The sequence below is a fragment of the Salvia splendens genome, chromosome 20 (assembly GCF_004379255.2).
Source record: "Salvia splendens isolate huo1 chromosome 20, SspV2, whole genome shotgun sequence".
Lineage (NCBI taxonomy): Eukaryota > Viridiplantae > Streptophyta > Magnoliopsida > Lamiales > Lamiaceae > Salvia > Salvia splendens.
The window spans coordinates 15639868-15649685 of record NC_056051.1 but is presented as its reverse complement, the minus strand read 5'-3'; the positions used below and the strand labels follow the sequence as shown (position 1 = coordinate 15649685).

General features: G+C 36.0%; 1 pseudogene; it reads left to right on the top strand.

Moving 5' to 3' along the window:
• The first annotated feature begins 338 nt into the window (after positions 1 to 338).
• LOC121782607 lies at positions 339 to 9197 on the top strand (annotated as a pseudogene).
• The last annotated feature ends 621 nt before the right edge of the window (positions 9198 to 9818 follow it).

Here is a 9818-nt window from a genome sequence, read left to right as displayed (position 1 = left end):
ATTTTTATTTTGCAATTTTAACACCAGAACATATGCGAACATATGCGAGTGAAATCTCATTAAAATCCTTATAAAATTATCATTAATTTTGTGTACGTTGTGTGAAAAAAGAATTAAATCGAAATAGTTATATAATCTTATGGCTTGATTTGGTGATCTATTATCTATCATTTGATTGTAGTTAGTATATTAAATATAAGTTAACGTTATAACACATTCCATAATAATCAATTTAATTAATATCAATAATCACTTATTTATAAAATTAAACTAAAAGTAAATATTTCTCCACTAGTAAATACTCCAGTATTTAATTATTAAATCCCTCGCGACTAAAATTTAGCGGAACTGCACTTATACCATTCTCCTTCTACCGAAAACCTAGGTTTTTTTTGATGATTTTTTCCTAAATTTTTCTCTGGTTATTTGAAAATCGACAATGGGAGCAAGCCGGAAGCTGCAGGGCGAGATCGATCGAGTCCTGAAAAAGGTTCAAGAAGGCGTCGACGTGTTCGACAGCATTTGGAACAAGGTGTTGTTTCCGCCACTTCGTTTTGATTCCGAAAATCATCTTGTTTTTACATTCAACTTTTAATTCAAATTGTGCTTTCCGTTGCTCAGGTTTATGATACAGATAATGCGAATCAGAAGGAAAAATTCGAGGCCGACTTGAAAAAGGAGATTAAGAAGTTGCAGAGGTACAGAGACCAGATGAAGACATGGATACAATCCAGCGAGATCAAGGATAAAAAGGTATTCTCGGCAGCTAAGTTTTTTTTTTCTCCTTTATTCAGTATATTTTTGGATTTTCCAACACAGTGTTTTGTTTCCCTTCTCCTTTTGTTACCATTCCAACATCTTTACCCGCTTGTGACTATCACATAATTCCCAGAATATTTCCTCCTTATAAACTGATTTCAGTACGTTATAGTTGTCATACTCTAGTCAATACGATTCTTCTTAAAATTGCTTAATTTGAATAAAGTTGATGGACACGTGTGATTTGTTTAAGTCTAGAAAAGAGTTTCATGCCATAATTCAAATAAAGTTGATGGACTATATATTGTTATGCAAAAGCAGAAGATATTGTCAGAACTGGAATATGCAGAACATAAGAAGCTGTTTTGTTTGTAGAAGTGTCATCACATAAGTCTTGTTGAAGATGATGAATGAGAATGACATTTTCAGGATTAGTTAGATATAATAATTTACAGTATTTATGGCTTTAGCTTTACAAAGAAGACAATTCCTTTAAGATAGTGTATGCGTTATAGTAATCTTGCTCGATTTCGGATGCTTTCATCTCAACCAGCGCTGAGAGTGTGGAGCAGAGATATATATCTTACTAGTGACTTTCTGAGGTCTATTTGAAGTTTTGAAAAACTCTTTTGCTTAGTGATTATCAAGTCATCACCGACTCTTCTTTTAACAGTATGCTGTATTGGTGTTATGTTTTGTTGTCATTATATGTTTCTCATACGTTTGTTCTACTCACCTGTTTTGGCTTTACAATCTTATTCAATTTTGTTTCTATCCTCTGTGCACGTCTTTGTGAATATTAATGATCGTACTTCATTGTAGTCCTATCACAGTCATATTTTGTTTTTAGCTGAAATAATATTATCTCTGTCTTTTGCCTGATATTGACAAGGGATTTTCTTCTGATACTTGTTGACATAGGTTAGTGCCTCTTATGAGCAGGCTCTGATGGATGCCCGGAAGCAAATTGAGCGTGAAATGGAACGATTTAAGATATGTGAAAAAGAAACAAAGACAAAAGCATTCTCAAAAGAAGGCCTTGGCCAACAACCTAAGACGGTAGGCATTGCACTGCTGCTTTGCTCTCTATCTTTATTCAAAATAACATAGTTGGAGGTGCACAAGATAATTGAGAAAATGTGATTTGTTAGCAAATGCAGTTAGATAACCTGTCATATGAATTATAATTCAGTTCTGATGATGTGAAGAGCATTTAGAATGGAAAAACTATTATTAAGTACATGAGCATTCCTATAAAACTGTAAAGATTGGAGTTGTCCTTTCATTTGATGTACTCTGACATCTTTAGGGATGCCTGCATGTTGGTAATTTTTGTAGGATCCGAAGGAAAAAGCTAAATCGGAGACTAGAGATTGGCTGAATAACGTGGTATGTGCTTGGAACACCGTGCATTTATTTGTCTTAAGCACGTAAAATGATCTCTTGCATATCTTTTGGAAAACATGAATGCATTTCATCAGACAGATAGTTTTTTCGCATACATTAGACGTGTACCCCTTCTTTACCCTTCTTTACAGATACATCAACATGCAGTTTCGGTTTTCAATACAGTTCTTACACATCAAAGCCATTACAGATTGTGTTCTCTTTTGTCTTTACCATTACTCACACTTCAACCATTACTCACACTTGATAACAGTTTTACAATCTGGTGTTTAATCTCTTACTCCCTCCGTCCCATTATAAGTGAAGCGTATTCGTTTTTAGGCCGTCCCACTATAAGTGATACATTTTCTTTTATGGCAAAAAAACAACACTCTATCTCTCTCTCTCTCTTACTTTATCTTTATCCTCGCTCCTACTTTTTTCTCACTTTTTTCTCTCTTCATTTAACCGCTAAACACCACTACCTAAAAACCTATGCCCAAAAGAAATGTGTCACATAGAATGGGATGGAGGGAGTATCTTTTATGAATGCATATCATCATTTTCGCTTCCATTTTCAAGGCCTGCATATGAAGTGTTGCAAAGGTATATTATGGAATTATATATTAGATTTACCTCTTAAGTAGTTCTCTGGAGTTGGCTATAGTCAGATTGCTTTTTTGAGGGTATTTTATTACACTGTATTCCCAATATGGTTATAAGCCTTATCTAATGGTATTCCAAAAAGGAAATGCAGGAATTGTCATGAGTATTGACATCATTATGCTATGTTCTTAATGAGCTAAAAATAATTTTGAAGATGATATCCTGTTGAGTAGGTCAGTGAGCTGGAAAATCAAATTGATAGCTTTGAAGCTGAAATTGAAGGACTTTCAGTTAAGAAAGGGAAGACAAGGCCACCAAGATTGGTAAGAAAGTTAAGGGAATATATCTTACTTCTGTGCAATGTATATGTGCTTGCGTGATACCTTTTTTTGTTGTAGACGCATTTGGAGGCATCCATCACTCGGCATAAGGCTCATATTATGAAGCTGGAATTGATTCTAAGGCTCTTGGATAACGATGAATTGAGTCCAGAGGAAGTCAATGATGTGAAGGATTTCTTGGATGACTATGTTGAAAGAAATCAGGTCCTCATCAAATGAGTATATTGTGTTTCATGTTTTAATCTATTCCTTATTATTCCACCCACGAAAGGCTGCTTATATAGTTTGATCACATCACATCTGGTCTCATGTTTTCAACATGGTTGTTAATAATAAAAAAAACTGCCTCGTCCGTGATAAATTTGTCTCATTTTTCCATTTCGGTACGTCTGCAATTAGAATTCCCATTAACATTTTTTCCATTTTGGGTTAGTGGACCTCATATTCCAATAAATCATTTCACTCACTTCCATTGTAAAACTAATATATAAAGTGAGATCCACATTCCACTAACTTTTTCCACCCCGCTTTCCTTCACATTTCTTAAAACCCACATCGAGTCAAAACGGGACTATAATGTGGTGGAGGGAGTATATATTTGGAGCTTGGCTTATATTTACTTTTGCTGTGTAACTGGCAGGAAGACTTTGATGAGTTTAGTGATGTTGATGAGCTTTACAGTTCCTTACCTCTAGACAAGGTGGAGTCTCTTGAAGATCTGGTTACAGGTCCTCCAAGTCTTGTTAAGGTAAATGCTTTCTATTCCGATGGAATTGATGACTTAACATTGGGAAATCTAAATTGGATTTTCAAATTGTGCCCTTAACTGAGTTTCTTGAGCTGTAACTAGAAGGGGATGCTTATCCTTTTCTTCTTAGATGAAATTGATAGATTGGAGCAGAAATCCATATCATCTTTTATTTGTTATTGTCAGGGAGTCACTGCTTCGAGTGCAGTTATAACTATGAAAACTTCTCTGGCTGCAACACCTGTTCAAACTTCAGTATGTTCATATCAAATCCTGCATCTTACACTACTCATGTCCTTTCCACATCAGTACAGTACAGTACAGTAGAGAAGTTATGATTTCTAGATTGATTATCTGAGTATATCTCATTTCACTGTATGAATGATAATCCATTTTCTAAATAGTTTGATCTTTCTTCATCTATGCTCTTTTAACTTTTACTTGTTAGCCACAGCGAGGAGCAGGAGTTAGTTGCTATTGCAGAAAGTGTATTATGCTTTAAGCTTAAAGATAATGCAAGCAGGGATTATTTGATAATATTTTGAGACTGTTGAATATTATTTTTAACTTATTCTGTGTTTCCAGCTTTTTATTTTTACTTTTGACATTGCGAAGTCATTCCAGTTGTTTTTAAGTAAACTGTATATGTAGTACACATTACTGTTGTGTTATACTTGATGATGCCCTTTCCAGGCAACAACCACTGCTACCATTCAACAGGTTGCTTCCAGCCTCGACCAGGTTGATGAAACAGCTTTTCAGGATGATGCAGTTCCAAGAACCCCACCTTCTAAAGGTAGTGGCCCCAGTTCTCCTGCACCACAAACACCACCAGCAGGCCTTGCAACTCCTGGCCTCTCAAGTTAGTGAACTGAACTTCTAATAGTCAATGAGATGATTTCTAATTCATTGCCTCAGTCCTTGTTCGTGCTTTTGGATAATTAGTTGTTGTCGGTGTGTCATCTCCTGTGTCTGTGCCAAGTGCTACAAAAGAAGAGGATATTACAAATTTCCCTGGTCGTAAATCATCTCCAGCACTTGCTGAAACTGGATTAAGGCCTATTGGCAGAGGTGGGTTGCCTTGTCAACCAGCTTCTAACATCATTCCTAGTTCTGGCAACACAATTTCCAGCAATGGAGCCCTTGGTACCATTCCCGTGACATCTGAAATGGGCAAAAGAACTATCTTGGGATCGGATGATCGACCTGGGAGTAGTGGCATGGTGCAGGCTCTTGCATCTACTTTAAGTAATCGAGCAGTTATGCCACAAGCTTCAAAGTCAAGTGATGGGCTTGGATTATCTGATACCGGAAGTGTTAATGATTCTACAGTCGTGGGCAGCAGAGTTTTCAATTCTCCTGTTGTTCCTAGTATGCAATGGCGGCCTGGAAATTCCTTCCAAAACCAGAACGAACCAGTACGTTACATAGTTCTGTTTCCATGTTCCTGGTGTTGAGTGATGCTCTTTTCAGTTCCTGAATACACATTAAAACTATAAAATAAAAATGATAAATTTATATCTTTCCTCTCCCTGTTGAATTGGGCTCCTGTTTTATGGGTTCCTACATGTTATTGAGGGATGGCTGACACGTGTCCACAAAAGCAAGATGAGAATGATTGTGTTTCAATGTGTTTTAGTGTTTGAGCTCCTATATTTTGCTAGAACTAAAACTTTCCAGCATCACATTATGTGATGTAAGGTCAGAACTTCATTGTCAGGAATTGGGACTCATAAATGTTGGTTATATGACTGATGGTGAGTCTGGTGACTACAAAATAGTACTATATGTTGAGTCAAGACTGACAGTTGAACTTGATTAAGAATGATATAAATTAGGAAGAGTAAGGCTGGCATGAAAAATGCAATAATTTCAGATGCGGTGTGATATTTGTAGTTGTTCAAAGGTGTGGCTAACATCAATGCTTAGAGTCTCATTTTTTTTATTTACATAGCTTAAAATAAAGTAGTTAGACTGCGGTTCTTACCCATGGTTCATATTGCTTGTAGTTCTTAAGACATCTTCAGGACTTCAAACTCACACTCAGAACGTGTTTCATATAGCTGTATCTTCCCATTACATCTGTTTAATAAGTAGTTGTACTGTGTTTAGGGCCAGTTTCGTGGAAGAACTGAGATTGCACCTGATCAAAGGGAGAAGTTTCTCCAACGTTTTCAGCAGGTACAGCTGCATGGCCAGAATAATCTTCTGGGTATACCTTCTATTGCTGGTGGAAAGCAGTACTCTGCACAACAGCAAAACCTTCTCTTACAACAGGTTTTTTTCACTTTGTTTTTTTGCCAAATATTTTGTCCTCTACAGTTCTACTTTTTGCTAGAGCAATCTTGGCTTGGGCATATGCCTTTCTACCTGTGGATCTTTGTTGAATGTTTTAATTGTTTTGAGTGTGACAATGGCCTTCTATAGATTAGAACCATGTTCTGTCATGATTTCTTTCACCAACAACTCTTTCTAGGGGCAGTTAACAATTTAAGCAAAACTCCTGCTATGCAATACTCTATGGATATTTAAATATCTTTCATCCCCATCCCCATCTTTATCGTACGTCGAAAAATGGGGAAAAGAGAGAGTTATTATAGTTTTCTCTTGATGATTTTACCGTTAAGAATAATATGTGCACTTGAATATGTATATTTGTTATTTCAGGCAAATCATTGAAGTATTCGGAAACTAATAGCTTGCATAAATCATTATACGTGGTGAAGATCATCATGTTTTCTATCTGTATATGAGATGATTTCTTTCAACTGCACCACTTGATTGGTCGATTACTTGTTGCATATTATTGCAAAGGCCAAAACTCAGCAAGTTTATAGAAAAGCTTATTTAATCTTGTAGAAAAGCAAGTTTGCTAATGGCCAAAACTTCACATGTAAATAAAACCTCATGCTAGCAGCCTAGCATGACTAAAGTGTAATATGCATTCAAAACATTCTATTATGGATGAAACTAGTTTTATTTACACTTTGAGTGTATCTCTGAAAAAATTCTGTTGCATTGCACTTATTCAGTTTTGAATTTCAAACTTGTATCTCAGTTAAATGCTCAAAGCTCATCTGTCACACCTCAAATTGGGTTGGGGGTTGGAGTCCAGGCTTCAGGTATTAACAGTGTAACAACATCTGCTTCGGTGCAGCCCCAGCCTAGTGCAATCCACCAACCAACTAATCAGCAGACATTCATATCTTCAACGCCTAAGGATGCAGGTATCTTACTCGAAATTCAAGTTGTACTGTCTGACACTATACTATACAGAAGGGACTTATACACAGGATCATGAAATATTTTAAACTGGGTGTGAATTTCCATGTTCCTGATTGAAATCTTGAGCGTTTTTTCTGCCAGAGAGAGAGAGAGAGAGAGCTATGGAAGTAAGCATAAATTGTTAAATTCTTAACTGGAGAGAGAGAGCTTATTGAAGAAAGCATAAATTGTTAAATTCCTAACTTTTTGAGTAGATAAAAGACCCTGTTATGAATGGTCATCTTATTATTCCATCAAAATTCCATGCGTCACAATGTTTCTGACTGTATAATCCATATCATGCAAGAACAGTTCTTACTGTAGATTTTAACTGTAAAGAAATGTTAAATGAGCTGCAGCTATTGAGCACATTTTTGGTTGGCGATGTATGGCAGCTCTTATATGGTTATTAATGATGACAGTGATAAAATCTTTGTGTATTTGATATTTTGGTTGGCGATGCATGGCATCTCCTTACGGTGGACCAGAAGCAAAAGTATACCCAACAAAGTTTCCAGAAAGCATATTACCTGATTCTGGTTGCATAATTCTAATGGAATTTTTTTTTCACATTCTTACAGAAACTGTCCCTAACAAAGTTGAGGAAATTCAGCAGCAACAGTCCCTCACAGAAGATTCTTCTGCAGATTCTGCTGTCAACTCTGGGCTAGGAAAAAATCTTGTTGCAGAGGATGAATTGAAATCTCCTTACGCGTTAGAAGCTGCAGTATGTGGATATTTTTTGTTATTATGCAAATCTTTTATTATTAAGTAATATTATAAAAAGTATATTTTACTTGTTTGATAAATGCTGTTAAGTATAGATGATGGTGTTTGTGCATTTTCAACTCTGAATACTTGTAAAGATCAAAATTTGCAGTCAGCATAGGGTAGTAATTGAAACTTCATATATATCATAAAACAATTTTTGCAATTGCTTACAAGCAGGCTGCAGTTGCTTCTGGTTCTCTTGCTGACCCTTCTCAAGTGATGCGGGAGATAGATCTATCTCCAGGGCAGCCTTTACAATCAGCATCATCTTCTGGAAGTCTTGGTGTTATTGGTCGAAGAAGTGTGTCTGACCTTGGTGCTATTGGGGATAACATTAGTGCTTCAACTCCAAATTCTGGGGGAATGCATGATCAGTCATATAATTTGCAGATGCTTGAGGCTGCTTATTACAGACTTCCTCAACCCAAGGATTCAGAACGTGCTAAGACCTATACTCCAGTACGTAACACTGTTTTTCTTTTCTCTTTTTTGGTTCTCTCTCTATTGAAATTTTGTCCCACTTCCTGCTTATGGTATGTTCAGAGACATCCGGCTGCAACTCCTCCGAGCTATCCTCAAGTACAAGCCCCTATGGTTAATAATCCTGCCTTTTGGGAGCGTCTTGGTGCAGATACTTATGGCACTGATACCCTCTTCTTTTCATTTTACTATCAGCAGGTTTCGGCTCTTACTTTATGGTTACATTTCCTGCCACTTATTTTCTTATTCTTAGCCCGAATCTATTCATATCTGCAGAATACCTATCAGCAATACTTGGCTGCTAGGGAACTGAAAAAAGCAATCTTGGAGATACCACAGAAAATACAACACATGGTTCCAGCGGCACGAGGAGCCAAAAGTTGCTACAGATGATTTTGAACAGGGGACATATGTGTACTTTGATTTCCATATTGCCAGTGATGAACAACATGGATGGTATGGACTATTATCGTTGTTGTTATTGTTATTATCGGCCTTTTCTATAATTTTGTACCGTCTTTGTGCTTTGATTAACTGAGGTGTTATTTTCCAATAATCAGGTATCAGAGAATAAAGACGGAGTTCACTTTTGAGTACAGTTATCTAGAGGACGATTTAATCATATAGCACTATTATCTTCGGACGTATTATCCTGAAAGTAGGTCTCAGTTGATGTTTCGTTCGGCTGAAATGTAAAAATAGTTAGTTTGCAGTTAAAAATATGTATCTGGTCCCTCCTACCTGCTTGTGGAACACTCAAATGTTGAACTCTGTTGTCACTAACTTGGTACAAAATGAAATTAGAAATTGTTCCTTAATGATATGATTTTTCTGTTCATTCATATTATTTGCTCAACATTTATTTTCATTGAATAAGCAATGGCTGGAAAACTGAAAAGAAGAGCTTAATTTTCGATTAAGCCATGTTTGAAAAATTTACCATTATCAGTTCTTTTTCAGTACAGGTAAAAGAAAGTTAATATATCTAAAACAATACTTTAGTTGAAAAGAATAGGTTACTCTCATTTTGAATAATCTGGAAATCATAATCCCAAAATCAAGCATCAACAAAGAGAAGTGTCTATCGCCAACTAAACGCTAGTCCACATCACCCACCATAAATTCAAAGAAAAAAGATGCATAAAAAAAATTCTTCGTCGTTGAGTGCTGGTGTGTGGAGACATTAAATTGCATATTAGGATTGCTGCTTGTTTTAAAGAGTTTGGGTTTCTTAAACATGTTATTTTGACACTATGGTCATTATTTATTAAAATATTACCACCGTCCATATAAAATAGACAAAGTTATAAATGACAAGAGTTTTAATGCGTAATTGGTACAGTAAGGAAGAGAGGGAAATGTAGTGGAAGTAGTGTTAGTGAATTTTGTTATTCACATTTAGAATGATGCATAGGGTTAGTATTTGTTTAAAACATTTCATATTTAGAATTGGTCTAATTTTG